This window comes from Pogonomyrmex barbatus, unplaced genomic scaffold (assembly GCF_055798465.1).
Source record: "Pogonomyrmex barbatus isolate J1 unplaced genomic scaffold, ASM5579846v1 scaffold3, whole genome shotgun sequence".
Classification (NCBI taxonomy): Eukaryota; Metazoa; Arthropoda; class Insecta; order Hymenoptera; family Formicidae; genus Pogonomyrmex; species Pogonomyrmex barbatus.
In genome coordinates, this window is record NW_028297127.1 from 20,626,745 (window position 1) to 20,641,324 (window position 14,580).

A 14,580-nucleotide genomic window follows, 5' to 3' on the forward strand; every position below is an offset into this window, starting at 1 on the left:
GCCTTTAATAATTAACCTTTCCGCGATAGATATGAGATTCCTTTACTTTCTATTTTTCTACACATACGTGCTGCCAATAAAACTTTTTTTTTTTATCCTAGAATAGAATATATTGCAATAAAGTTCCTTTCCAATATAAAATTAATACGATTCAATTACATTTTAATACAAAAGGCACCGCGTTATTAAATATACAATACACGCTGTTTGAAAATATCTTTTTGATTGTGAAAGAAATCAATATTATTCATCCGCAGTTAGTTTTCCAGCGTAACATTTCTCGCGCGTTATCCCTCTCGAGAGCACTCTCGTTTTCAGCTCAATTATGCCTCTTTTGGGATCGCGATTTCGGCTAGCGGGGGGGGGGGAGGGGGGAGTATCTCGGAATTTAAAAAGCTCCCTTTTTCCCTCCTTTCGCGAGGGGTGGGTATCGCGGTTATTCAATTTTGCGGCAACAAGATACGCGAGCGCGACCGAGAAGAAAACGAGTACCGCTACGACACGAGAGTCCGAGTCGTCTCTCCCCCACTCCCCTCCCCTCCCCTCCTCTCCCTTCCCCTCGCGCGTGCGATTCGCTCCTTTTCCTCCCGCGATGTTTGCCCCGCGTCGGAGTCGGAGTCGGAGTCGGCTCTATCCCCACGTCGGTGACGGCCGCTTGTGCCGCCCTCCCCCTCTCGCCGCCACTATAACTTCCACTTCCTCGACCGCCCTTCGTGAGTACATTGCAATTTTTCTCGGTTAGCGGGAGGCGGTTAACTCACGCGGCTCCGAGCCCAACATCCGAATGTGACTTACGCCGTGTGAGAAAATCCCAACCATGCCTCGCTCTCCTTTCCTCGACTTTCCTCTCCTTAACTCGGTTTTCTCTCGCACTCGTCGGTCGACTCTCGCTCGGCTTATATAAATCGTATAATCGATAATATTGAATTTTTTTTTTTTTTTTTGGACGGTTAAATTCGCAAAATAGCGCGAACGAAGTGGCAACGGATATAAAGATTTGGGTCTCGTTGTTTCGGACTCGAATCATCGTTGTTTGAACTCGTCCTGGGGGGAAACCTCGCTCCGGATTGTGCAAGATCTCGTTTCGCGGAAATGTTTCATTTGTAGGGACAAAACGAGTCTACATAATTCGGTACACGGAGTTTCGGCAGTTTGCGCAGTAATTCGCAAACGCGTTCACACCGAAGTTATTTTAGATGCCTTGCGGATCGAGATTCTAAAAATAGGCATGTCATCGCAGACATATCGAATATGAATGCGAAAGTCAAAATTATCACACATCGATAACCAATAATTCAACATACATTAACTATTCTGCTGCCTGTCAAAATTTTGTAATGTAGATTCACACGATAAGAATTAAATTAATTAAATTAATTAATTAATACACGCGGTAATAACGGTAGAATAATAAATGCCTTTACATTCTTGTTATTGAATCTTTTTTCACATTTCCTAAAGTATTAGACTCTAAAAGTCACATTTTCTCCAAATACATGACAGGGAAAAAAAAACAACATTGACAACTTTCTACAAAATTTCTTATTTTTTACACATTCACAAACACAATGTAATTCATTTACATTTATATTTCTCTCTTTTAAATCTTTCTCGCATTCTGCGATCACATGCTGTCGACAATGCAACGATCATTCCTAAAATTTCCTCTTTCGAAGAAAACGCTCTACGAATATTTTCTACCTGCTGCGGCTACAAAATAAGTCACGCATTGTTTTTTGTCTTTGTCCCCCGCATTATGGAGTTAAGAGTTTAGAGACGTTGAAGTGCCATATATTTCAAAAGGACGAGCGAGGAAGTATCAAACGTGCACGAGACTACTAGCTAAGGCTGAAAGGTGGGACAAACTTGCTTTAGAGAGAGAGAAAGAGAGAGAGAGAGAGAGAGAGAGAGAGAGAGAGAGAGAGAGAGAGAGAGAGGAGACAGAGAAGAAGAAAGGGAATGATGCGCGTTGCAAGCGCGCAAAGTGGAAACTCACTCGATACTCGTTTGCACATAGCGGTATTCGCCCGTAGAACTAACTGTATAATATCCGTTTTAAATACAATTATATGAAATATCGCGAATGCGAAATGTTGAATTCTCGTTTTCATCAAAATGAAAATCGTAAATCTCAACGTTAACCCTGAATATCTCAAAAATCTCGAATCGTTCTCGATAATCGCCCGGAAAATTTAGGATAAAGAGACAAAATGATTTAGATTAAAGAAATAAAATTCTTTGATAAAAAGAAATAAAATAAAATTGATCTGACTGCTCTTTATCGCGCATTTTTTTAAAATTGAGTAGTTATTTTTAAAGTAGTGTCTTTTCATAAGTCACTTAAATTCGGATAAAGAAATGAGAATCTCGCATGTAAAATTCGAGAAGTACTCCATATCAGAAACTGCAGATGAGCCCGGTTTGTTCCCCCGAGTATTCGCGAGTACCTGAAGATAAATGAATATCTTCGACGACTTCAGTCGATTTCTGATTTTGGTCAAGTGTATTTCTATTTCAGTTTATATTTCTTAGCTCGGCAAATCAAGAAAGTAAGAGACCTCTGTATTCTTAAGACCCATACCAAGTTTCTCAACGAGAAAAGGAAATACAGACACGGGACATCTCCTCGTCGTTAAAGTACTCTCAGCTCTCTCGTTCTATCTATCTCCCTTTGCCTCTGGATCTCTCATTAAATTATACTAGACCGAGGAGTAGATAGCGGACAAATTCAGATAATGTTACTCGAATTCTCGTTTCGATAAATGCGATTAATTTATAATTGGTAATAGATTAAATAAAAAAATACTTTGACATTTCTGCTTTGATGTTGAAAATGTTTACATGACGCAATAGAATATTTCACTCCATTCGTACATACAGAATTTTCACAGACACTTTGTGCAATGTGGTGTTAAGAAACAAATTATTTATTAAAATAAAATAAATATCGTAATAGAATCGTAAAAGATTTCGCGTCATTTTTAATTATAAGTCGTAAAACCGTTGTCATTACTGCAGGATTACAGCCAGGAAAAACTTTGGTCGTACTCGTGTAATTTACATTGAGCAGGGGTTATCGGCCGACTTCCTTTTATTTTTTTGTGTTGCAACATCCGGTGAGAGAGACCCAGGTGATCCATACATAGTTATCGTTTATACCAAGGTTGTATATATCGATATTTTAATCCTTTCGTAGAAGAATGCGAATCTATTTGTAAACAGAAATTGGAGCTGAATAATATATATTTTATTCTTTCTCTCTTTTTTTGTCTCTTTTTGAAAAGTTTAATTCAATGATTCCTAACAATGATATTTAATGTTAAATAGTAACTATTGAAAAAGTAAATATTTCAAATTTTTTTATATTCAAAAGTCAAATTGTTTTCATATTGAATCTAAGAATCTTTAATTAAAAAAGTAGCAGAAAAACTCTGAAATATATACAATTCAATATGAAACGAATCGTTGTACAACACGAATGAGCTTCAAATAAACTGCACCGCAGATAGCGGTTTAATAATAAGCGTACCGAAATTAATTCGGGATATTGGTTGTAATCCATGTGGTGATCGATAACCGTGCATTAACGACTCGGAGAATCGGGTAATTACGAGAAATGATATACCTACATGACAAATCATCTATAAACAAGTAGAATATTTCATACAAGATGCGAATACGAGCACACGAACGAATATGCAAAGCATTGTAAACAAAGAAAGTGTTCTTATTGCATTTGCTAGAATTGATATTTATTAAAAAATATAAAGAAAATATTCTTCTTTTTTATGCATTAGCATCACTTATTAGCGCCACTTTTTTTCAAATATTAGCAATTATTACAATTTCTACAAATACGCAGTGTCGAGAAAAATATTTTTCGCAATTTCTAAATTTAAAAATCGCAGCTCTCTCTCTCTCTCTCTCTCTCTCTCTCTCTTTTTCACGTAGTCTTTCTTGTTCTTTGTTTCTTTAGCTCAAATCCTCAAAGGCATACATTAACTTCTCTAATGTTCCATTATGACGATATTAAGCACATTTCCGAACACGTATGTGATGGTGCGACATGTAATTTCCAACGTATCCTGTTGCGAGTGCATTTTCAATTTTAATCAAAAGAGCAGCGCGCGCAGCGATAATGCGACAACGACGACAACGAGAACGACGACGACGAGGATAACGACGACGCACGATGACATTTCCCGCGCACCAAAAAGTTCAACGGTAGACGTCACAGGTGTTGGTTAACAAAGTACACCCCCGCGATCTTTTTTTTCTACGCCCACGTGTACGCACGCGTGTCGCGTCACGCGTGGGTGTCTTCGTCGAGCCGTGGGTGTTTTTACCATACATTTACGCAAACGCAATACGTATCGCGTAACATAGTTCATCGTCTTGCCCATTAAACGAAACGCCAAACCACTCCCGCGCTCTCTGCTCGACGCTTCATTTTAACCCGACCCTTTTCACCCACTCTCGGTCGCGAAACACACCCCTGGCCTATCCGTTCACTTTATCGCTCGAAAACCCTCGGACGATAAGCGAACGTCACTTTCAGGTGGCCATTTTAATTTTATCGTAATTTCACAAAAATAAAAATATTATTTATGTGATATAAATATATTTGTGTATCTTATATTATACATGGTTTTTATGTGTAACTTTTAATTATGATGCAATATATATTGTTGTTATTGATTTTGGATTAATCATCTCTCCGACGTGTATTTTTCTGCAATATGGTAGAACCGAATTTATTCTGATAAAAATTTTATGTGATTAAAAATTTGGGATTGAATAAAGGAAAATCCCCATTTTGACAAGGCGAATAGCCTTTTTACATAACATGCATAACATGCAGGTAATTTTTGTTGAAAAATAAATATCTACTACGTATATATTAAAAATATATTACCATTTTGTCAATCAATTTAATAAACTCATTGATGTTATCCTTTGTTTATTTAATGAGAATGTCGAATAAACGGCAATACTCGTTCGTTTTTGTCCATCTCTCTAGAGTTAGATAGAAAATGTATTTTCCAAATCCTTTGATGTTAAAACTTAACATGTCTGATGCGTCGCGGAAAAAAATAAGCTGGATGGACAGAAACGCTTGACGCCGTTTATCGTTGAATAATTTCGAGTCGGCCGTCAGAGGCGATACTTGTGAAACGTATCAAAGATAAGCTCGTGCAATATGTAAGGTAGCTACGGAGGCATCGATAGGTAATTTTCATGAAAATGCACGGAACCTCTTTGAGCCTTCAAAACATGCGAAATACACTTTGAATGCTCGCCACTCCGGAGCAACAATCGAATACTGGAACTCCGAACTCGCTGGAGCGTCGACCGCGCGGTGGTCGAGCGCACTAAATACGCTTCTCCCCCCCCCCTCCCGCCATCCTCTCTCTCTCTCTCTCTCTCTCTCTCTCTCTCTCTCTCTCTCTCTCTCCTCTATTAATCTCCAGAAAACTCTTCGAAAGAAATAAAAGAACCTTCGAAAGCGCGCATCGAATTTTATCCTCTGTCTTCCTCCATCTTGCCGATCGATATTTAAATTATTATTCCTCATTAAACGATTTTTCGCATACTTTGTAGATGTGCACTTGATATTATAACAACAAGATCCTCGGAGTCAACGTCCTTGATTAAATTACATCCCTACAATTTTATGAATTTCAGAAAGCCGAGCTTTCAAGTTCGATCTCAATAACAAGTCCCATCTATCCCAAATTGGATCGGTTAAGTCTGGAATCTGCTTAGACTGGAATAAAAAAAGAAGAATAATACAATTTACCTTTGCATCGTAATCGTATCGAATATTTTTGCGTTTCAAAAGGTAGCATTGGCCTCTGAAGTAAAGTTGGTCAGTTTCTCCTTCGACGTGGACTATTATCGCGAAAAGATTTCTATCGCGTGGCGGCAATCTGTCGAACAGATAGGTTTAAAGATCTAGCCTAAATATTATAATAAGGCGTCTGATTCCATTTTAAAATAGATTTGATCATTGCGTAGTTCGAACTGTGCTACACATTCGTCACACACGATATCGAAAAGATCTAGTCCAGGAGAAACGATTTAATCTCCCAGCAGCTATATTCGTGAAAACTTTAAATACAAATTAATGTAACGGAGGAAACAGAAATAAATAAAAATAAGAATTACTTCCTTCAAAATCATTCACTCGTTGCGATGTACTTGGAGGAAAAATCGCGTTATATTTCTCGCGCGTACCGAAGGACGCATACGGCTTTAAGAGCTGATGGGAGAAGGACGGGGAGGACAAGAAGGACGAGGAGAATGAGGAGGATGAGAGGAGGAGCAGAAGGAGGGGGAGAGAACCGTGTGTCTGTATATATAGGTATGCAGTGAGGTAGGAGCGGAGAGAAAGAAAGAGAGAGAGAGAGAGAGAGAGAGAAGGAGAGAAAGAGAGAGAAGACCGAAGTGTATAGACGGCCCCGTATGCGCGGGTAGTACGACGGGACGAGACGTGCGAAGGAGGGGGCAGAAAGGAAGGAGGGGGAACGACTCGGAACTCGTGTCGTAGCGGTACGACGCTCGGTCGGGTATCTCCGCGTCGTGGGCCACACGCTCGGCCGGTGTCGGCTGCTCGCATACGCTCGACTCGGTTAGTCGTGCTCGGGCCTCGTTCGCGTGCGGATATTTGGTAAGCCGGGTTGGCAAGTGGATTCGCATATTCGGCGTGTGAGGAGAGATAGATACACCTAACATAGACACGAGAGACAGTGTGCTTAATCTCTTTCGCGCGCGAGGTTACATTGAGGTTTTTTTTTTCTTCGACAAATAACGCACGCGTACACGTACGAGTACGTGTGTGTATGTGCACGCGAGTACGAGCGTAAAAAACGTATAAACGTGTATAATCGCGTGCGTGCGTGCGCGCGCGCGCGCGCGTGGGTGTGTACGTGTGTATCGCGTGGATCGCGCGTAGCGGTAACGCTGGTTAACGGTAGCGCATCTGACGTTATCGTCGCGCCGATATATGTACGTACCTAGTGTACATTGCTACCTAGTGACACATAATAAAGAAAACATATATATATATATATATATATATATATATGTGTAAATAGAGACATATATACGTAAAAGTATCACGCATCGCGTGCGTCAAGTGGACATCGAATTGTAAAGCGGAGTGTCCCCCAGATTAATTTCGTTGGCCGTTAATGTGCACGCGAGAGCAGTGACGGGAAGGAAAAGAAGAGGAGGCATACGGGAGAGGAGTCGCGCGCGCGAGCAGGAAGGAAGAACAAAGAGAACGACAACGTGCCACTGGCAAGTCGCGGTGGAAGCGTGGGGGCCTATACGTGCGAGAGGACCGTCTCTCTCTCTCTCTCTCCAACTCGATAACTTTATCTCCCGCTGACGCTCGTTCACTCTCGTCCGCGTTGTGACTTACGTGCAAACGACGAGGACGACGACGCCGACGCCGACGGGAGCGACTCGTTTCGTGCTTGAGGTAAAGTGATTTTCAATGACGTCACGACGAGAGCGATGTCAAGTTGAGCAACCTCCGTCGCCCGCCGCCCCACCCCTCTATCCTCCCTCCCGTCCCCCCTTTTACTCTCCGTTACTCCGTTTGTTCGCGCGCCAGGGGGACATCCTGACCGACGATTAACCGCGAGATATTACGGGTTTAGTGTATTATAAACGCGGCGCGATATTTCACCGCGAACAAAGTAGAGGGATAATTTTTTCAAACTTTTCTTTTCATCCCCCTCCCCACCCTCTCTCTCTCTTTCTCTCTCTCTCTCTCTCTCTCTTTAATATCCAGTGATGATTCCGATACGATCTAACCGGTATCGATATGACGCGCGCGTATTCGTATCGTCGACATCCATCGGAGCGATTCCCCGATGGGTTCGGGAGCACGAATCAACCTGCCACCTGATCGCTCGCGACAGCGCCAGCGTGATCGGTGAATTCCGCCGTGGTCTCCTCCGAGAACGTCAGCACGCGCGGCTCTTTTCTTTTTTTCTTTCGTCGACAAGATATCGCGGCGACATCGCGAACGGAGATCCCCTCGAGATCCCCTCTCTCCCACTTGCGATTGGCCCTTGCGGCTTAATTTCTCGCTCGGAGATCGAATATTTCTGATAAAGCCAGATTTTTCAATACAACAATGAAACTCGGATGGGGGAAATCGACTCTAAGTATTTCTATGAATACTTTTGTTTGCGACATGTTGAGAATGGAACGATTAGGCGCGATTAACGGAAATAGTTCTCTCTCTCTCTCTCTCTCTCTCTCTCTCTCTCTCTCGCTTTTTCAATTTTTCGATGATACATGGCATTTTGAACTTTGTTAAAAGTTAACTTTGTTATCGATCGAGAGATATATATATATGAATTGCAATATTTGTTCTACCTCGCGATTTATTAATATTAATCGGCGTAGAGTGTAGATAATGTTTCGAATTAGGATTAATATTAATCATCGTCAGTTAGAAACTCGGTCTATTATTCGCTCGAAATTTGACTCGCTGTTGCTATAAACGGTTGCTATAAATGTCTATTCGCGTTGCGATCTCGGCGATCAGGTCGTTACGTTATAACATGATGCAAAACGCGTACGGACGTTATATATCGTTCTCTCTCGGCGACGCGGATTTGTATCGCGATTCGCGAATCTAACGAGACGGGGACCGCCCGTGTTCGACGATGAACAACGTAATCCCGGAAATAGTGTCTGCTCAAGTTTTCATAGTACCAACGAGAGAACGATGGCCGACGCTTTCGCACGGTATGTCGCCTCCGACAATTATATTGCAAATATATCAGTGCAAATATAGACGACTGCGAGAAGAGTCGGAACGACAATGTATTTCCCATGGTACATCGTGGCGTAACAAAAAAAAAAATCGTGTTAAAGATTCAATCGCGTGCAATCAAAGTGCATAAAACGCGTAAAAGTATCGCGCTCGTTTGTTAAAAATCGTGTAATTAGTGTTGGACGAGTGTTGGACAAGTTATAGTTAATTGATTGAATTATAGTTTAATTGATTAAAAAAAATATGCGATTTCAATGCTTTAATACTTTACTTTAACACGGGGGGTTTTTCACAACGAAGCTTCGTAATACCATTTTCATTTGTTTTTAATGAAATTACGTCTCGCGAAGCTGAGAAAACGATCCTCTCTGATGCCTTAAACCAAGTACATTAAACAACAACAATAGATTCTCAATCGTCTTCCTATTTTTCGATGCATTTTCGCTAAAGCTCGGAGAGCGATCGTTAGAAACTTTCCGCCGTGTCGAGCAAGATATTCACTGTTGTTGAAATGTTACCTTCTCCGTTCACCCTTCGCCCTTCGTCTTCGTCAGTAGAGAGAAATCGATTCTACGAACTAACTTGTTTTAATTTCGCAATACAGACAAGGCAGAGTTAGCTTCACGACGACGCGAGTGATTTGGAATTTAACTCGACGGGGGAGATTCGTGGCAGGGAAGAAGGGAGAGAGAGAGAGAGAGAAAGAGAGAGAGAGATAGATAGATAGATAGATAGATAGATAGATAGATAGATAGATAGATAGATAGATAGATAGATAGATAGATAGATAGATAGAGAGAGAGAGAGAGAGAGAGAGAGAGAGAGAGAGAGAGAGAGAGAGAGAGAGAGATGTAGGTAACCAGCTTCGCTTTTGCGTCGCCTTTGACCCGCCGAGCGCGAAACGCTGGACAAGATATCGCCTCGATATTTAAACGCTACGGCGGCGAAACGCGCGCGGTTTTTGCGTGGCAACGAGTGTAACTCGAATAAGGGCGCGGCTGGTCAGGTTCTTTGACAGACGGTCGAGAAACCCCGATCCGTGCGAGTATTTATTTTGTCGCACAGTTTATACGCAGGAAACCCGTTCTCTCTTCCTCTCTCTCTCTCTCTCTCTCTCTCCCTCTCTCTCTCTCCCCCTCTCTCCCTCCCTCTCCCTCTCTCGATAGAATGTGTCATAGCGCACGATAAATCCAAAAACACTTTGCGAGCTCGACGCGACATTCGTCCTTTTGGTAAATTTAACGAATATTTGACGTGCACGAACACAGGTTGGTTACTCGCATATTTGGCGCACGTAGTATATGTTTTTCTTTGTTGATTTGATATTACGTTATATATTAATTTTCTGGAACAAAATGATTTCGATCGTCGCTCTCCGTTATGTAGTCTAAAAGCATTTTAAAATATATAATTTTCTCGTTTCTACAACAATGCTGCAACTTTAAAAAACTGAGAATTCTCGCTAATTCCAATTTTATTTGAATTCAATTAATTTTCAAGATATATTGATGTACTTCTTTATTTGAAAAATACGAGGATTACAAACTCACTTGTGAATGGATATCTCAAATATCACAGGTACAATTCAAAATCGTACTAAAATTCCAAGAATCATTTAGAATACGAATTATCTAGCAAGAGGGAGAGAGAGAGAGAGAGAGGAACAGAGAACAATTTCAATGTAACAAGTTGCGATAGATTAAAACGGACGTTTCGCGCGTCCTTCGCTTTTCTTTTCGTTCACGATAAAGGCACGGATTTTACTATATCTTATTCGATATATATCGGATGTTATCAATAGAAATGGTGTTTCGCACTCCATCTCCGCACGCACGGTGCTCCAAACACACGATGTATCTAAATAGACTGGCAACCTTCGCGATTTATCACGTCCAAGTGGGTCTACTGCTTAGGGGATTGCCATTAAGTGAATTGCACGGTTCGCTATCGATTTCCGAGTTGTATTACATTATGCTCCTGGCCCACGAACCGGTCGTATGATCTTTCGTAAATCCATATGTGCTTTCTCCCCCGCTCTCGCTAAGCCGCTGATAATAAGGTCGATCGGAATGCGAACCCAAAGATCCCGAATGCGAAACACGGGGGCGAAACACATGCCAAGGGCGGCGTGCTTACTCCCCCAGTGAGATATTTTCTCATCAAATACGCTTTGTAAGTCTTGGGAAAACCGTCCGAGGAAATGAAAGACGGGAAGAAGAGAGAGGAGACATCTTTTCAAAATGTGTGTCATGCCGGTATCGATTGCACGAATGGCCGTTACCTTGGTATCTGTTGGAATAATGAAGCTGGCAGGAATAATGAAGATAATTTATGACCGTGTCTACGGCCAAGTCACATTTTCAGCATCGTTCGATGTAGAAAGACTCAAAAGTAATCAAGCCAACGAACCATGAGAAAATTTAGTCATTTTTATATTTCGGGTAAAAGAATCTCCAAGGCCTCTATTGTCCCCTTCATTGGCGATACAAAAATATTTTCTTTTTGAAATCCTTTGAATTCTTTCTCCCGAAAATGTCGGCAAAGCTAATTTTCATTGTGTGTCTCGAACGAGAGAATCGAAGATGAGAGCGGGACTTCGACGGCGAGTCCTGTCAGCGCGTTATTACCGATCTTATCGCGGGACACGCGACGCACGCGTCGATTCTCAACGCGGGGGGGGGGAGGCGAGGGGAGGGGGGAAGTACAGCCGTGCCAAGGTATCCAGTTATTATCGTGTTTGCCGTTCAAGTTAACCCTGCCACTCGGTACACAAGGCGAGCTGCCAACTGTACGAGCTTTCTCGTAGCGTGAAATGTTGGATAAGTGGATGACGATGAACGAGTATCACAAAAACATAAATACGTCGGATGTAATCCGGGAGCGGGGATTCGTCAATTTATAATTTAACCTTTTTGTTACACACAATGCGATTGCGTCTTGTAATCGTTTACATTCCAGAGAGAGATATGAACGTAACGATATCTCGATATCTTTTGTTCGCAACTGTGATAATAATTCGATATTGATTATTAATTTCTTGAAAAGTTTATTGGAACTATTTTTAATAGGATTATTTTGTTTTAATAGAATTATTTTTAAATTATATACGTTCATATTTTGTTAAATCGTTTTTTTTTTTAAACAATAAAAAATATATAGAGAGAGTTTAGCCATCGAACAAAAAGGTACTTTATTATCGGATGGGAATTAACAAATAGTTTACACGTCAAAGCGTTTTGTTTGCGTTTGTTAGTATATCTCTATTCTACTGTAATGTATACTAACGTTACACGAGTATTTTCTCTCACTCGTATTGTAATATCAGTTACACGACGGAATATGTATATTTCAATTTTGAAATATATATGTTCCGTCATCAGTAAAGACTCGAATCACTGCAATACATACGAGTTGTATCGTGATCGATGGAGAAGATATTTATCGATTTCTGATATTCATAATTCGACGATATTTGAGACGTGAAAAATGTTTTGTGTATAAACGTCGCATTTTCTTAATTTTTTGATAAAAGCAAACGTATTTTATCTTTTAAGATAATTTAAATTTGAATAAATATATTAATTTTCATAATGTAATAAATTCTCTACGATGTAAATAAAAATATATTCACGAGGAAGAGAAAGAGAGAGAGAGAGGGGACGCGAAAGGGACGCGAGAGACTGAGAATATATCACACGATTAACTTTTTATCCAATGACCCTTTGTTCAATGTGGCAATGTTTCCTCTGTTATCGATATATAAGCGCAAGAAATTGTCAATAGAAATAAAAGTTTAGATAAACTGTGTGTGTGTGTGTGTGTGTGTGTGTGTGTGTGTGTGTGCGCGCGCGCGCGCGCGCGCGCGCGCGCGCGTGTGTTTAGACATTGATTTCCAAACTTTCCTGTCGACGACTATTACATCTTGATGGCGAATTTCAATTCATTACGTTTCAGTGAATTTATCTCGAGGTATAAAACAACAATGTTAACGTTAACGTTTCACGACACGGTGCATCCAGTCACTTCCGATATTTTTTCCGATGAAAATTCATTACTTCGTCCAATAAAATCGTCGGTGGAAAACGCCATCAAAAATAACACACATCATACATTTTGTACTCCAACGTACGTATTTTACTTATATATAGTTGTATATATTAATTACATGGCCCGATGATACCTTCTGCTTGTTTGCACGCGCGCACGAGCGCGCGCGAATAATGCAGGATTCCCCGAGATGAAAAACTTTTTTTCGATATCATAAAATGGGGTCAGATTGCGTCAGGGGGAGGGGGGAGAGGGAAAGTAACTATGCGCTACATTAAAGGAACTTTTTTAGGATCGTTTAATTTACAAAGTAATACAATTTTCCGTAATCAAACTTTACGTTACAGCGCACACGTGATTGCTCGATTACTCTCTTTCGATGTTAAATCATCGAATAAATTTTTTTCAAGCAGAATCGCATGACTTTGTTCCATTATAGTTCATTTCGCTGCGCGCGCGATCACCGATGAAACCCGGTGACACCCGCGTGTAAACACACTTCCGGTGCTTGAGCTCCGCGCGCGCGCGCGGGGCACGAGAGATATCGTCTTTTACACGCATCGGCGAACACACGTTGGTCTCCCTTTTAAAATCCCACCGCGCGCGCACGCACCCTCCCCCCCCCCGCACACATACACACGCGTACACGGTTATTTGCGTACTCGCATAATATAACTTTGCGGAACTAGGACGTCGACTCGACTAACGCCGGCAACTTGGGATAATTCGAGGTTCGAGCGTGTTCCTCCGATATTCGTCCGCGGCCGGAATTCGAATTCGAAAATGGCATCCGGCATCGATCGCCGGCCGATGTACACTATCGCTCGAAAGTTGAGACAACTTCGTCAGGGCGTGTAGCCATCTTGAAGCGAGATTATGCAAAATACACCACTTTGCGACATTTCAATTTTTCGCAATGTGGAGGAACACTCGGAAGTGGGAAACGCCCCGCGAAAATCCCGACGCTAAATACTATGCAATCTTTAAAAAAACAAATGATCAAACGTAGCCACGACTAGCGCTTTGAATTTTGTCCGAACGCCATGAGCGACCGGACCTTTAATTTATTTAACTTTAATATATGTATTTTATTGCTTTACGTAAGTTATGTTTTCGATTGTATAATTTATTATTTGATATAAAAATGTTATGTGCAATTTAAAAATCAATAACACTGTGCCCGCGCGAGCGCGTGCGCGCTTGATTCGATATTTAATATTAATTGTACTTTTTTGCGAATGGGAAAATGGCACGATGGAACGCCATGCGTTTACATTAAGTGTGTGCCCCCTAATTAATGCGAAACGCATGCATCCGTTCTCATTTGCGCATCGGACACGATTCTCGGATAAAAGACCCCACCGGCAAGGGACCCTGCTTTGCGAACGTAAATCAGATCTCTATTTTCTTTTTCCTCTCGGCGTGGACTAAGAAAACCATTAGAAACTATTGAACATCATTAAAAATCATAACCAACATAACCAACATATGTACAAATTATTCCGCTCCTCTTATCAGTCTTCAAAAATTCTTTGATCGATTTTACACTCGTAAACATGTCAGAGTAATTTATTCGATTCCAAGTATCTGAGATGAAAAAGTCTACGTCGAGTCAAATGGAAAACATGGGTTTTTTTATTTATTTACATCGTAAAGTCCTCGAGTTTTTTTCCTTTTTTTTTATATATATATATATATATATATATCAGCTTCTTCACCGAGAGACTGTTTCATTG

General features: G+C 41.0%; 1 protein-coding gene across 3 annotated transcripts in view; it reads left to right on the plus strand.

Annotated features, from left to right (window-relative positions):
- Positions 1 to 14,580, plus strand: part of LOC105424690 (uncharacterized) — a 106,269-nt gene that overhangs the window by 62,477 nt on the left and 29,212 nt on the right. The window contains exons 1-2 of one of the 3 annotated variants that reach the window (XM_089078976.1): positions 6,544 to 7,008; positions 7,098 to 7,486. The exons of 1 other annotated variant lie outside the window; for it this stretch is intronic. The gene's annotated coding sequence lies outside the window, so the exon portion shown is untranslated. Of the gene's footprint in view, positions 1 to 6,543; positions 7,487 to 14,580 lie in introns of those variants that run through there. One more of the 3 variants, XM_089078975.1, reaches the window with a different exon arrangement.